The sequence below is a fragment of the Dermacentor silvarum genome, chromosome 2, assembly GCF_013339745.2.
Source record: "Dermacentor silvarum isolate Dsil-2018 chromosome 2, BIME_Dsil_1.4, whole genome shotgun sequence".
Classification (NCBI taxonomy): domain Eukaryota; kingdom Metazoa; phylum Arthropoda; class Arachnida; order Ixodida; family Ixodidae; genus Dermacentor; species Dermacentor silvarum.
In genome coordinates, this window is record NC_051155.1 from 74,289,257 (window position 1) to 74,305,875 (window position 16,619).

A 16,619-nucleotide genomic window follows, 5' to 3' on the forward strand; every position below is an offset into this window, starting at 1 on the left:
CAAGTCGTCCAAGTAACAAAGGCAGGTCTTCCATTTTAAGCCACGGAGTACTGTATCTATCATACGTTCAAACGTAGCTCGGGCATTGCACAGTCCAAAATGCATCATGTTAAATTTGAAAAGGCCATCAGGTGTAGCAAACGCAGTCTTTTCTTTATCTGGCTCATGCATGGGAATCTGCCAATATCCGGAGCGCAAGTCGAGGCTCGAGAAATACTCGGCACCTTGTAAGGTATCCAAAGCATCGTCAATACGAGGCATTGGATAAACATCCTTACGAGTAATTTTGTTTAGCGCCCTATAATCGATGCAAAAGCGCACAGAACCATCCTTTTTTAACAAGCACAACAGGAGAAGACCAAGGGCTTGCTGAAGGCCTTATAATGTTGCGTGTCAGCATGTCGTTCACTTGTTCTTCTATAACTTTTCGCTCCGAAGGTGACACACGGTACGGGCGACGGCGAATGATGCGAGAGCCGTCCGTTTCAATTCGATGAGTAGTTACAGTGGTCTGACCCAGGCCTCGCGAAGAAACGTCAAAACAAGCTTCATGCTTCATTAAAATGGTGAGGAGTGCATTGGTCTGGGCCGGATTGAGATCTGCGCTCAAGGTGGCCTTAATAGCACTAGTGTGGCCTTCTGCGGGCGTGCAATGCGCAGAAGATGTGGCAGGAGAAACACTGACTACACATACCGGCGCAGCATCGGCGAGCTTGGCGACAGTAGACCCTTTCGGCAGTAGTAGTGGCTCAGGAGTCGTATTAAAGGCTGTGAGGCTGGCATAGCCACTCGAGAACCGTACCAAGCAAGAAGCGATCGCGAGTCCTCGAGAAATGCAACGATGAGAAGGTACAACCACTGCGTCTCCGTCGACAATGTCTGTTGGCCCAACGGTAAGAATACGTTCTTCGTCTGGTAGGATAAGAAAATCCGCTGCTGCAATAAGGTTGGGACACGGGAAATCGAAAACTGGATAAGTCTCGGTGTCGCTGATGTGAATCCTTGGGTCGCCGCACGAAATTAGTGCAGAAGCAGCGGACAGGAAGTCCCATCCTAATATAATCTGATGAGCGCACATCGAAAGCACCGCAAGTTGCACATGATGACGAATACCGTCTCAAAGAACGCGCGCTGTGCACTGCCCGGTAGGAAAGATGGGAACGTCATTGACACCACATAGGACCGGACCAACATACGGCGTTTGCACTTTTCGCAGACGAAAGCACAGTTCACGATGTATAACAGAAATAGCGGCTCCACTATCTACAAGGGCGTCGACGGAAACACCTTCCGCACAAACCGAGAGCACATTGGCGGGACGAGCAAGAGGAATTGGGACAGTCCGACACGATGCAGTTTCTCCTCCAAAAACTGCAGCCTCTAGTTTTCCGAGCGGGTGTCCACAACATGGGAAGCAGCGCGCAAGGGCGATGAGGAACGGCGGTAAGGTGAAGGAGAGCGACGCCGGGGCGAGCGAGATGCACGAGCCATGTCCTGGGAAGGTGAAGGAGAGCGACCAGAGGAGGTTGTGTACTGTCCGGGAACGTAGGAATCTGGCCCTGGTGTCCTGTCTCGCTCAAAGTTGGCGTAGCCTCGCCTTTCACCTGGGTGACGCCCAGGAACGTAGTAATCAAACCTAGGTGCGCTGTCTCGCTCAAAGGTAGCATAGCCCCGCCTTTCATCCTGCTGACGCCGACGGCAGTAGCGAGAAAGGTGGCCGTGAATACCGCAGTAGAAACAAACCGGGTGCGACGACCGCCACGGAGAGTAGTACGGCTGTGCAGGAGTATTCGCTGGCAGCGAAGCTAGGGGTTCGCGGTAAGCTTCGGCAGGTGGAGACAGAACGTTCGAGGGAGGCCGGGAGGCAATTTCGGCATAACTTGGCGGACGAAATGGTCCAGTAGACTTTTTCATTGGGGCGTTTGTCATCGACGTCAGTTCGTCCTTGATGATGTCACGCAGTCCAGTAGGAGCGGGGCGAACGGTCGCAAGCGTCGCAGGTCCAGAAAGGTGTCCGTGAAGTTGCTCCCTGATGAGAGTGCGTATCAGGGCTCGCAACTCAACATCACCGTTGAGACGAGGGTCGCAAGAGGCGCGTGGCAGGCGAATAGACTGCAGTGTGTCTAGACGTTGGCATGCTGTGATAATATCACCAACGCAGGTTGGGCTCTGCATGACGAGAACATTAAAGGCGACTGTGTTGATGCCCTTCAGTATGTGGCGAACGCGGTCAGCTTCCGCCATGTCACTCTGTGCGCGGCGGCAGAGAGCGAGGACGTCCTCAATGTAGGATGTATAGGACTCGTCCTGGTCTTGTACGCGCGTTGCCAGCCTCTGTTTCGCGATTTCGGAGCGTCCAGACGACATGCCGAATATCTGGCGAAATTGCTGGGTGAAGGATGGCCAGTCCGAAAAGTCACTTTCGTGTTTAAAAAACCACGTCTTCGCAACTTCGGCTACGTAAAAGGAGAGATACCGCAATTTGTGCGTGTCGTCCCAATGGTTGGCGTCGCTGCCTCTGTTGTGATCGAGCCATTCGGAGCGTCCAGATGACATGCCGAATATCTGGCGAAATTGCTGGGTGAAGGATGGCCAGTCCGAAAAGTCACTTTCGTGTTTAAAAAACCACGTCTTCGCAACTTCGGCTACGTAAAAGGAGAGATACCGCAATTTGTGCGTGTCGTCCCAATGGTTGGCGTCGCTGCCTCTGTTGTGATCGAGCCATTCGTCCACGTTGTCGCCGCGGAGGCCGGCAAAGACGGGAGGATCGTGGTGTGTGGTGCTCACCGTTCAGGTAGGCCCAGCTGGCTGAGCAGAGGTGGTAGCAGCACCGGTGGATGGGTTGGTTTCTGCCATCACCCTGGTAGGTGAGAGCAAACGACGACCGGACCGGAGCTCCAGGGGAATCGGGAAAGTAAGAGGACGTGGGAATTGAAGCACGCTCCACAACTTGTGAGACGTTGACCGATGCGATGCCTTTATTTCCGAGCAGTCGGCCGAGTCAGAGACGAAGCAGCGCACGAGACAAAAGATGATGATGAGTCGTATGTACAGATGACGACGACGATATGCACAAATAGCGCTCACACAAGATGATGAGTCGTTTGTACAGATGACGACGACGAAATGCGCAAAATGCGCTCACAGTTTCTTTTAGGCTCATTGTAACTACTGTATTCGGATTCACAAAAACGTTCTCACGCTAAAACTGTTCGCAGAAGCAGGTGTCAGCGAATCGTGGTGCAGCACTTACGATCGAAAAGCTTTGTGAATTCGGCCCCTGGTGCTTTGTTTGTCTGTTTTAGATCTTGTTTGGTTTTGGTATCACTTCTTATAATGTTACCTTGAAAACAGCTTTAATGCGTGTATACATACTGCCCGCTATAATCCTCCTCGAGCGAATATGGGACTGTGTGATAAATAAATGAAAGGCTGTTCCAGTGACTGAATCGTTCTGGTTCTCTTTTCAAGACGGCTTAAATGTGCGTGCGATGAGGCGAAATTTAGTCACGGTGTTACGCAGGCTAATAACCAAAGTGGGCCAAGCAGCAATAAAACATATACGTACCGCCGCAAATATACACAGGCTTCAAGCATTGAGTTGTACGAACAATGCTGAAAATGTGTTCCTATAATAAAGTTTCACCGCATGGCCTGCATATTGGTTCTTGATTCACTAAAGTCACGTTATTCTATTGATATTCTATAGTCGTATGCACGCCGTCGTATGCAACCGTTGTCGCCTTGCGTCACCCTTGAATCACCTGTTAACAATAAGATTGTCGAACTTAGTGTGTCCTAGTGGTTTTCCCTCAATCCTTTGGTGCGATACATCATTTGTAGTTGGATTTATGATCTGTCTCGTTAGCGAATTTATTGTAAGGATAAGGCAATGCCGCGTGCAGTTGTGCCTTTTCTCTGTGCTCTATTATGTCTGACTAGCGGCATTTTCAAGCTTAGTAGATTAATAAAAGAAGCAAATCAATGCAGCAGTTACACCATTAAACATTGGTGTGGAGATCACAAATTTTTCATGTGCCAAGAAAATGACAACGTAAGGGTGTGTAAATGGTGTCATGCCACCCAAAAAGTTTTTTAGCATTTAACGAGAGTGCATCAATCAGCTGCTGAATATCGTATTTGACCGTTTTTTTCCCGAAGCTCTACACAACGCCGCCACACACGTCGCATTGCGGGAAGAGACGAATACTGTCGAAAATTTTAACAACTTCATATTGAGAATGCTTATTGTAACCAGAAAAAAAATTTTCTGCCGGCTTTTTCTAGCGCAGCATGGGCTAGAAAGAAAGCAAGTGCTAAGATCCAAAGACAGAGAGTTGATAGACTGTCACTATCCGCTTTCAAAAGCACAAAGCCAATTTGTCTTATCTGTGGTAAGGTTGTAATTGTTATTTGAGCGACTAGGGGGGTGGGACGATTTTTTGGCGAGAAAACAAAGTAGTAGCCCTGGCATTGTCCGATAAATGACCATACCCTGACAGTCCATGTCTCGGCCGCACGAGAGTGGAGCCACGTGTGCAACTTTCAACAAAAAGCGACTACAGCGCAAAAGCTTGTAATACTCGCCTTCGCGTACTGCCATTAAATGTCGCACGTTTAATAAAAGGAAAAGAAAGATGAAGTAGCACTGTGCTTTTTGATCACCTCGGAAGGGGACTACTCCCAAGGACACCGAACGCAGATGACTCTACCAACTGCAAAATTGTTTAGGTGTTTCCGTCGAACGAGACAGTGCCGTTATGTTAATGTATTGAGACGCTGCCCAAAACAAGCAGGAAGAAAACAACAAGAGACGGGAAAGAGCGCACACTACCTAATACCACCATTTTTGGGCACTTGTACTTTGGATTCAATTTTAAAGCTACGGCTTGCGCGACAGAATATATCCATTTTTCTAACAAGGAATCGACCCACCACCCGAAATTCTCTTTCTGCGTGCTGATTTGCGCCATCCAATAGAAAACCGGATTTACAACATGTCTATGCCACCGTATCCGCAGTGGCAGACGCCAAGCTGCTTTCTGTAAACGACACGCTGTGCCACATTTACTCGAAAAAAATTATCGGCACTCGGTCACAATAAGACAGAACTGCGCCTGTATTCGAAACTTGTATGTGTATTGCGCCTGGCTTGAGCGTAATAAGTAATAATAATATAACTACAATAACATTAACAATAAGGTCAATTTCGCCCGACAGGCGAATCACTGATTGCAACAGAAATTTATTAGACAGCTGTGCAAACTAAGGTTAGTCGTTTTATCAGCTGCATAAACTGCTGTAAACATTCGCTTACTAACTAAATTAACCTGCAGGTTGTCACGCGCGCACAATCACACACGAACACATCTCTCTCGATAAGCGCGGACACTCGCTGTCAAAACGATGGCGTGGGGGAGAGCGGCAGCAACAGCGAACGAATTGTCCATCGTGCTAGTTCTAGTTTCAACGCGAACTAATTGCGCCGAGAATTCACCGCACACGAAGGCATCAGGGGCACTTTAACGAAAAGCTATTCCAAACTGCTTCTATTCTATTTTTGCAATCAGGCCTCCATGATTGCCCAACTTCACTTGTCTTTCACGCAACGTAAAGGAAAAATATTAGCGTAGCTTGCACGGGAGGCGCAACGCTACAGAGAAAGCGGAGCTGATAGGCACCTAGCTTGGCCTGGCTTTTGGGGTAGCCTAAGCACTACCAAGTCCTCCCCAGCATGTTTCGGAATTTATTGATCATTTATTCGATTATCGAGTAGCTGCTGGTTGACTATCAATTGTCTATCGATGACAGACTAAGCTTAAGTAGTCCCAACCATGCTTAGCTAGACTTAACCAGCTTCGCCAGTTCACAGAGGTATGTGTCATTGCGTTTGGACCCTTTCTGCACTACCGCCAGGATCGGCCCACAATTTCTGTTTGCAGGTTACGGACTACGCTCGGCTTAAACAGCTCCGCTGTTAAAAAAACCGCGAGAGCTAGTCACTTTTATATGACGTGTGCACACTAATTATCCATGTGAGACCGAACAGAAAAATATTATTTTTCGATTCTATGCCTTTTTACCATCAGCCATCCGCAATTGGTCAAAAGTTTTCGGGCTGCGTCCACTTCGCCTGTCTGTCACCTGACGTCCAAAAACCGCGAAAAATCACTGCGTCAAAGTGGCGTGTACGCATTAAAGATGCATTATTACGCCGATCAAAACTTCATTTTCTTTTTAATAGCCGGACACTGCCCCGTTCCGACATGAATAGAAGGTACCCGCCGATCGCTCTGGCACTGGCTAGTTGGAGCTGCCGTGGAGAATGGATTAATTTGCCTATATTAAACATTTTGCGTGACATTATATGGTTGTCGAGTCCTTTCAGCACGTAAACGACATCGCTATGTCAAATTTTCTTCACTGAAGATTTGTTTTAGCTGCATTATTACGTTTCCGTTGCACGCCGACGTGATTTTCTAGCAGACACCGAAAGCTAAGTAAGAAGAAGCAGGGCAAACGCAGACGCTGGCAACACCCTCCTCAACAGGTTATCTACTTTCACTGCGCTAGCCCGGCCCCACCTTACCGCCTACAGTTCTGCGTGCTCATCGCCCTTGGTCAGCCAATCAGGTAAGAAATATATGTCAAGTTAGGCAATGCTATTCCTTTTGAAAGCAAACAACAGTGACCTCCTATAAAATAGGAGAGCGTTTCAATAGCCTTCTCAAACAACGCTGCGAGTCACCGCCCGATGCTTGCGTTGGCGGTTACGTAAATTGGACATCAGGAGATTGGAAGGAAAACAGATTGGAATAGTTTTACGTTATAGGGTCCCAGCCATCGGCCCGCCTAGACTTTGTACCCAGCGCAGATCGCTTTCTAGATCGGGGCCGCGCGGCCGCGCTCAGCCGCGTCATACGTAGCCGCCACGGGAGTAAAACGTCCCCCACTTTCCCTGCGGCCTTGTGCGCGATGGAAGGCGGAGCGCTTTTTCCCCGCCTTCCTCCCTTGCGCACGCGAGACTGAGCAACCATTCTCTGCTCACCCTCTCACGCTTTCACTTTACCCACACCATACGGCGCGTGGCCACGATGTTATCGCACTTGGACATTATACGAAACATCTCGTCAACGACGACGGCGGAAATGTGCCTGGAGTGTCCATATATTTGCAATCGCAATAAAATTATGTGGATCCGAGTCAGTGTGGGAAGCAGAGTAAGCGAAGCTTTCTCTGCTGTTGGCTTTGACTGACGGTATAGTACGTGGTGATCTTAACAGTGAATGTTTAATTTCTTCAGCATTTATTGCAATGCGAGAGTGGTGAGTTGATGTTAAACGTTACCCTGCGTGCACCTGTTTGTCCGTGCAATACCCACAATACACAGCGCCGTTTTTCATAACCTTCGAGATTGAGCCTCCAGGCTTCTCAGATGAATCTGGCACGCTTCCACTCGCACCGGCAACATACGGCATCCGGTCGCGATGTTATCGCACTCGGACTTCACACGGAACATCGCGGCGACAGCGAAGGCGACGCGGATGACGTCGGCGTAAATGCGCCTGGAGTGTACATATAATTGCTTTCGTAAAAAAAAAAAAAAAAAAAAAAAAAAAAGTTGTGCACGGTAAATACCGCTGCCATAAACTAGAAGCTTGTTTCCCCGCAGTACGACTTACTTTGTGGAGAAACAAACGCATTGTATGTGTTCTTCGTATTTCCAAGCGATTTGGTGCGACAGCATTTAAAATCCCGGAATCAGGTTAGTCATGTCCGCACGACTGTCATACCAGTGTTTTGTTGCACTACGAGGACATTGTAAGAGTCATCTTACGAGAGGAAATATTCCCGACAAGGCGGGGCTCCGAGAAACATTGTCAAGCGATTACCTATTTGCGCAGCTAAGCAATCGTGTGGCTCACAGCAGGCCCTACAACAATTGATCCGGTGTAGTTAAGCGGTTGCGGCTCCACTTTCCCAAACCTTCACAACCTTACGTTCCTGTATAACGTGCGAGATTTGCGTACACTTAACAGGCACGCATGATTTTAGTTATACTTCCGAACTGAAAAAAAAAAAGAAATCACGCAGAAACTCCTCTGGAAGTTGTCTAAGTATGCACAAACATTGTGCCGCTTGTTAATCGCCACGCAGCCCGGTGTCATCATCAATGTTATGAAATTTGATTCGACCAGCATAAACCCTTATTAACCCTTATCGATCGTTATCAACCTTATCGAACACGATGCGACCCTTATCAACTATTACCGGTTCTTATCAACCTGGATGACCAGCTAAGCTGTTGCAAAACTACCATTACAATTGCTGAGGGGGGCATGCAATGTTTTATTCCTGGTTCGGATGCTTGTTTTGAACTTGTTCTTTATTGAAATATGTGCTGTTCTGTGTATTGTATGGATGACCTCAATGAATGTATGCGCTGTTCGTTTCACTTCGCTGCGCGCTTGTAGCCTCTGCCTTACGTGGTTATGAGCCATTGCATTCGTCTTACGTGACGGACGGCCAAATTTCTCATTTGGTAGGCATAGAAATGCTTATGCATTTAAAACTAAAATGGCATCGTTTATTAAACGAGACGAAGCTGCTGATTTTCGCTGTAACAAGGGGACTCTCTTTTCCTCTTTATTTCGTTCCGTCACGCGTTCTATAGATCATAAGTTTTCCCTTTCAATTTTTTTACACTGATAATATTCAAGCCTTCGCATTGTTGGCACATTGCACTGTCAAGTAAACACAAGTAACAAGTGCTCTATTTGGCGATGTCCTTTTGTGTCAAAAATTTGCCTAATAGTAAATCTTTCTAAATACCTTATATTTCTAAATACCAAATGAAACACTCTACCATGCGCCGAAACTTGAGAAAAAGGGGCACGCGCAGCCGTTCTTAGTGCTTCGATGGCACTCCATAAAGCCATTTAGCCCGCTCCTTCTTGCAGAATCTGACACCATCATCTTCCCTTATACGCCAGGGCGCAAATATGCATCACAGCTGCACATTCGTGTCCATTTTTAGCATGGTCCACAAGCTCTTTGCCATCAATTCAACAGCGGACGAATCTTTTGCCCCTGTAAAGATGCTTTGCCGCATAGTAGTCACACAAAAGCGCCCCAGGAAAAAAATCCAGCCAGCGGAATAAAACCAAACTGGACCTACATATACAGAGAGACCTACAGTATGTGCCACTAGAGTGCAATTAGCGGATTAGTTTTTACTGTGCTGCAAATGACGTTTAAAAAATCACCCCATGCATTTTAAATGGGTCTACAAAAGTGCCCCAGGAAAAAAATCCAGCCGGCGGAATTAAACTACACTCGACATATAGCTTGAGAACGTTGTCGGGATTGAGTGCCTAAAGTGCAAATTGCGAAAAACGAGCCATTGCTCAGCAATCGATTTTTAAAAAATGCTGCCCATAGAGTTACGCCGACCGCATCGCCCCAGGGTCGGCTTCACCGCAGTAGTCGATGTCCCAGATTGCTGGACTTGAAAGGGGTTTGTGTTTGAGTTTCTTCGTGACATAATTATGTTTTCTCGTACATTCAAAAAACAGTTCGACGCCACCGTGTCTGTAGGTTGTGGTTAAGTCGTACTTTACCATTTTTCTGACGGATTTCACTGTGAGAAATTAAATTTTTTTTCACTAAGACCTTGCACGACGCGGAGGGGTTGCGCGGTCGGGCTGGTTCGGTATGATTTTCTCCACCACGGGCGCCGACATCCACACCAACGCCGACATTGGATTTTCTGGGACACGGGGCCCTTAATTAAAGCTATTGACCCTTTTCACGGCGCTCCCGTGGGCGCTGCTATGTTTGATCACGTGGTGACGCGTCCATTGCTTGCCTCAGCCACCTCCGTTGCCTGTGCGTTTACAATGCAAGCGCGTGACGCCGGCGCGGCGCAGCAAACCTCCGTTTCGACGCGTATCGTAGACGGTGACTGCGTGCACGACACGAAGCTTTGGCCACAGCTTGAGAGGACATGTAAGTGCTCTCAGAGCTCATTACGCCTTGTCCAAACGGCGTGAGCAGCGTATACGGCGCTTGTACTAAAAGCAGGGCTAGAAATGTATTCCAAAAAGCTGTCCAAACTTTCCGCTCATGAATTAAATCGGGATCAGTGTGCTCTGCGTTCTTTATTTGGCAAGCATTTTGAACCAGCGCCTTGCCATATTTCTGACTCAGTAAAGTTCCTCGGTGTGGCCACTATCTCATTGTTTATTTTCAGCGTAATCACTCGCGGGTGTGCTTTGCTGCGATAAATTTGTTCTTGCTGCGCACAAAGCTTGCAATTTAAATGTTCTGTACTTTGCGGTAGCTCGTAGCAAAGACGTATTATTGCTAGTCCCTCGCTTACTCTGTGCACCGTCACGAAACATTCAGCTTCCAAAATTCGTGTCTTGTCTGTGTAGTCGCCGTCACTCATGCTTCGGCACATTGATTCAAGTGTGCGCCTATTCATTCACACGTTGGCGATTGGGTGGGCGTAAGTTTTCGTGCGAGTAAGGGTGGATGTGTGTAGATAACGTGCGGGAAGCTTACTATGCCAGTAAGTGGCACTACTTCATTTTGTAACGAGTGGTACTCACTCCCAAGTGCCGACGTTCCGGAGTTGAAGTCCTTTCTTTGGAGGTTAGCTATACATCGGAGGCGGATGAAATTTTTTTTATCCTTGAGGAAAGCCGTGCATCGCGAAGGGCGGCAACACAAGCAGTCCTTATGTAGCAGCGGCGACACAGGTTGATTCCATTCATTATTATGTGAATTACTATTTTTGCAGCGAACTACCGCACGCGTCTTCCCTTTATCGTTACACATTTTGCAGTATGAATTAGGCACAGTGGATTAGCGCACACCCAGTTGCATTTTCGACAGCTGATCGCACAGTACCAGGGTAGAAACAGTAATGGTTTCGTATTCGTGCGCGTTCGCTGAGGCAACATATGGTGTGTGGCCGAAAGCGCCATCTCGTTCCTCTAGAGCAAACTGCTCCGCGAAAAGGGTCAATAGCGTCCAAGGAAGTGCATCCGGCGGCGAGATTCGAACCCCCAAGTGCTATTATCGAGCCCTTGCACATATACTTCTCTCGTGCCAAAACACTAGCTTTTAAGACTTGACTCCAACCAAATAAAGAAATTTACTAGCCCGACGTTTCGGAACCAATTCGGCTCCTTCTTCAGGGGCTATTCTTCGGAGGTGGCGGTGTGCCGCTTTTAAAAGGTCCATCGTAAGAAAGGAGAGGAAGGGGGAAAGGGCGTAAGGATGGGGAGCCACTTGACGGGGCACCTGTTCTTGACAGACGAAAGAGGCGGTGGGGGGCGTCGGCGTCGCTGGTCGGCTGGGTTGTCCGATGCCGGGAATGCGTTGACGAAGGGGCGGCGGGGTATTTGGTTGAATGTTCTGACGTCATTTTCATGTTGTCTGATTCTTTCTTTTAGATTTTTGGTTTCCCCGATGTACGACGCCGGACAGTCGGCACAGCTGATTTTATAGACGACGCCTTGAGCTTTTTCTTTTGGTGGACGGTCTTTTGGTTTAGGAATGAGAATATTCAAAGTGTTCATCGGTTTATGCGCGACTTTGAGGCCTTATTTTTTTCAATATTCGGCTGAGAACTTCGCTGGTACCTTTGACGTATGGGATGGACACTCGTTTCTGTGGTCGAGGGGAAGTCGATGGTTGGAGGTCTCGTAGTTTTTTTTTTTGTCGGGTTGTTTTTCGAATGAATTCCGTTGTATAGCCGTTCCTTTTCAGTTCTTGAGAACCGTTCTCCTTTCTTTCTTTTGATCTGATTCCAATGTGCAGTGAGTTTGGACTCTTTTCCAATAAAGAATTTACGACCGATATCTTGTGGTTTGCCGGATGGTTGGATGCGAAGTGTAGGTAGCGGCCTGTGTGGGTTGGTTTTCGGTAGACTGAAAATTTTAGATTGCGTTTGTTCGTGTCACTTGTACGTCTAGGAATGGTAGCGATCCGTTATGTTCGCGCTCCGACGTGAACTGTATATCCGGGTCTATGGAACTTAAGTGGCTCTGCAGGTTTTCGACTTGTGACTCCTTCACGATACAGAAGCAATCATCCATGTACCTAAGGAAAACTTTTGCTTCGGGGAAAAAGTACTCAGAGCTTTGTCTTCGATATTCTCCATAGTTAGGTTAGCCATGGTGACGGAAATTGAGGACCCATGGGAGTTCCTTTCACCTGCTTGTAATAGCTGCCTCAGAAGAAAAAGAAGGCCTCAAAGTCGCGCATAAACCGATGAACACTTTGAATATCCTCATTCCTAAACCAAAAGACCGTCCACCAAAACAAGAAGCTCAAGGCGTCGTCTATAAAATCAGCTGTGCCGACTGTCCGGCGTCGTACATCGGGGAAACCAAAAATCTAAAAGAAAGAATCAGACAACATGAAAATGACGTCAGAACATTCAACCGAACACGCAGCGCCGTCGCCGAACATTCCGAAGACGCCGACCACAAGATTTCTTTCCAAGAAACCCAAATCCTTCAAACAGAGACACACTGGCGAAAAAGGCTACTACTGGAGTCTTGGCACATTCAGAACACGGCGGGTAATATAAACCGCGTCAAGAGCATTCTTCCTTCTCTGTATGTTCATGGCCTTGCAGACGCGACGAAGGGAAGAAAGGACCCCCCGCTCTAGGTCAGCAACACCAAAACAACTCGTCCCCCCCCCCCTGTCCCTCGTCAACGCATTCCCGCGACTGAAGGGCGCCCAGCATCGGTCAACCCAGCCGACCAGCGACGCCGAAGCCCCCCCCCCCCCCCCCACCCCACCCCACCACCTATTTTGTCTGTCTAGAACATGTGCCCTGCCAAGTGTCTCCGCACCTTACGCTCTCTCCCCCTTCTTCTCCTTTGTTACGACGGACCTTTTAAAAGCGTCACACCGCCACCTCCGAACAATACCCCCTGAAGAAGGAGCCGAATTGGTTCCGAAACGTCGGGCTAGTAAATTTCCTTATTGTTGGGGTTGGAGTCAATCTCTAAGTCTTAATCAATTTTCCCAACCAGACAGGCAATTCTGTCGAAATGTTTAGTTTCAAAACTAGCTTTTAGATGGTCACCATGTGTTGATGATGATTTCCATACTATGGCTTAAACCAACAATGGAGGATTCGCCAAGAAGCCGGAGGTACATATCATGCCAACGGCCACGTTGAAAGGACAGCCGCGTGTTGATGAGGATGATTTTCGTATTAGAGCACGTTTCTAAAAACAGGGATCAGTCAACAAGAGTATCCGCGTGCTAATTCTGATGATGCTGATTATTATGCAATGGCACATACGCACAACAGAAGGTTGGCCAGGATGCAGGAGGTACAGGAGGTACACCCTTGTAAGGTTTTAATAATAGACAGCTTTAGTAGAGCATTGCATGCTTACGCTCCGCTCCGGTAACATTTCACGCACAAAACTGACTGCATGAACTGTATTGATTTGGCTTGTTTGACAAGCGCGTCTTCCCGAGACGCAAGCCATGCGCGCTCAGCATGGCTGTAAAACGACAAAGCAACCAGCAGACGCACCCTAACGCTCCGCTCAAATGGCTTCGTAGCGGAGCGTAGGCAGCGTTCTTCGTTCCGCTGCCGATATGAGCGTTTTGCGCACGTGCATTAGCGTTCTCGCTAGAGTTCCGCTGAACGGCTGTGCGCGAATCGTTAGGAGGGAGTGAGTGGACAGTTTTAGCAGAGCGTTCACGATTCGCTCCGCTGAGAACAGCGTATCCCAACGATTTGCACACAGCTGCTCAGCGGAACGCTAGCCGGAACGCTAATGCGCATGGGCACAACGCTCACATCAGCAGCGGAACGAAGAACGCTGCCCACGCTCCGCTACGACGCCGTATGAGCGAAGCGTTAGGGTGCGTCTACTGCTTGCTTTGTCGTTTTACAGCTATGCTGAGAGCACGTGGTCGGCGTCTCTGGAAGGCGCGCGTCTCAAATAGGCGAAATCAACGCATTTCATGCAGCCAGCGGAGTGCGTGAAACGTTAGCGGAGCGGAGCATAAGCAACGCTCTGCTAAAACTCTCTAGTGTTAACACGACGGTCTGAGCGGAGCGGACCGTGAACGCTCTGCTAAAACTGTCTAATATCGCATGAGCGCCGACTGTAGGGTGCATCAGAGGCATTGTAGCGTTACAATGCCACAGCGCTAGAATCCCCCTGACACGCCGGGCGGTCGACGTTCGCGCGTTATTATGAAAGATTTGAGGGTGTGCAGTGCTCATCCCGGCGCTGTATTGAAGTGTTTCTCAATTATTGGTTACATGTTTGTCTTTCTAGTGGAACGCAAGCGCCAATGGCGGGCGGATGCTGCTAACCACGACGCCGAGCTAACTCGAGATATCGAACGCATGCGCCAACGGCGAGCCGAGGAGACCGCGTTGCAGGCAGAGCAGCGCATGCTGCATGTGCAGGCCGTATGCTGCATGTGCGAGTGAAAGCGCATGTCCCTCGCACGCTTTCACTCGCAAATGCAGCATACGGCAATGAGTTTTTTTTTTTTTTTTTTTTTTACACGCGGACACGACCATCGGAGACTGAGCCCTTTACAGCTTCGCTGCGAAACATATTGGAATAGTTTGACGTTATAGGGCCACAACTATCTTTTAGAAAAAAAAATGTTCGGATACTTCCGAGTACAGGCTAATACATAGCATCAAATGTTTTGCGCTCACCCTCTTAAAGCCTGCATTCTTTTCGCGGACAAAACCATTCCAATTTCATTTGGAAATACTTGCATACGAGGTAAGAACAGCTAAAGTTATGCTCGCACGATTTACTACCACGGGTGAGATTTGTAGACTCACTTAAAGAAAACTGCAATAGCCATCTATAGCACAAAAGCACGCCTTTATATTCGCATATTTTTGTACGGAATAAGCTTACACATGGCAGGTGTATGGTCTGTAATCCTACGGCAGTCTTCAAAATAGTCGGTATTGCAGAGCGGGCGGCTTCACTTAATGCACCTGAATCTACGCAGCCGCACATGTTTCCTGAAGTGTTCACCGTCGTTGGAAGCACTATGCGCAAAGCATTGTTTTATGTTGCCGACCAGCATTGTTCTGAGTAGGGGAAGGCAGCAGGCGTTCTTGCTGGAGGGCTACGCAACACGTAAAGATCAAGATGTTTGTCGCCTAAACGTCCAGTTTGTATACTCATATATGCTCAGACTCGGAACGCCGCGAAATCGCGACAACATGCTAGAAAAGGTTAAAAGCAGCATTTATTAACCTGGTTATTTATTTATAGGTAAATATTGACCTAGGCTCATAGTAAAAATAATTTAGGTTACTTAAGAGGACTCTGAACAATACTGATAAGGCTGCATTCTCGTATCAAACGCGTGCATTTTTAAGGTTTGGCCATAGCTATAGCAGAAGCACCCTGTATGTGGGTAAGCAGGTGTAGTTAAATTACTTTTCATACCTATGCGGCCGACACTCATCTTGGCCTTCACGGTCCCATCAAATTTTCCTTCGAGGCGGCTAGTATACCTAAAACAAAAAAAAGCTGTTTGCGTCAGCTTATATTTATATTTTAAAGATATTACCAATTTCCTTTGAGCTTGTAAGACCTGTGGAAATAAATCTTCATATTGCTTATAGCTTGCACGTGATCCACCTTGCACTCAATGGTCGTGCGTGCAGTAGAATTGTACGTCCATATAAGCTGTGGAGTATCTAGAAACTGAAAGACGAGTTAAGGCATGAGTGAAATTGGAGCGCGAGCGTTTTCAAGTGCTTTCGAAAGAATTGCAATAAAGCTCTTAAGACTTCAACCAATTCATTTGCATTATAACTAGGCTTCATTAGGCAAACTAGAGCACTCATTGCAGGTGTTGATTTGACGGCATCAGCAATCGTGTTTCAGAAGATATAGTGCAAAGTGAATTTGGTGTCATTGAATTGAATCAATTAGTTTTTTATATCTTACACTGAGCCTTACACTTATATCTTACACTGCACACGGGAAGGAAATTTTATGCGGAAACTTTAGCAACCGATTAGCTTTATGGATTTCTTGACCGGTTGAATTATACGGGATGCTTTATCACCCATATATTTGCACTGGAAAAACCACCAATTGTACGAAGATGATATGCGGAGTACTTTAATAGCCTCTCATGGCTAAAGCAGCATCTACTACTGCGATGTGTATTTGAACAAGGTCAACGTTTCCAGTGGGTCATTTACACATATCGCAGTTTTTTATTTATAGAAGGTTTTCTTTAATAATGCATTCGATGTTACAGACAGTCACAAATTATTGCACGGCTTGTGTGTGTTTTTTTTTCGCTATTTAGTAAACCACCCAACGCCTGTTTGTAGACCTGGGCCTGTACTCACAAAAATTTCTTTAGATAGAATTTGGTCGTAAAAATGACTCCAGACAATCTTAGTGCCCGGCATATTTTTTTGCACAATGGGCTGACCAATCCCTGTAGGTAGGCAACATAAACGGAACTCACTCATACTCACTCACAGAGAGAAAGAGAGAAAGAAATGTTTATTGTTGAAACAGTGTCCCGAGCGAGGCCTGGTATCACCCTGAGGTTGGAAGGTTCCT

General features: G+C 47.4%; 1 long non-coding RNA gene across 1 annotated transcript in view; it reads right to left on the bottom strand.

Annotated features, from left to right (window-relative positions):
- Window positions 1-15,807, bottom strand: part of LOC119440988 (uncharacterized) — a 38,318-nt gene extending 22,511 nt beyond the window's left edge. The window contains exons 1-2 of the long non-coding RNA XR_005189712.2: window positions 15,604-15,807; window positions 15,480-15,547 (exon numbers count right to left, since the gene is read on the bottom strand). This is a non-coding gene — a long non-coding RNA (uncharacterized LOC119440988). The remainder of the gene's footprint in view (window positions 1-15,479; window positions 15,548-15,603) is intronic.
- Between the last annotated feature and the right edge of the window lie 812 nt (window positions 15,808-16,619).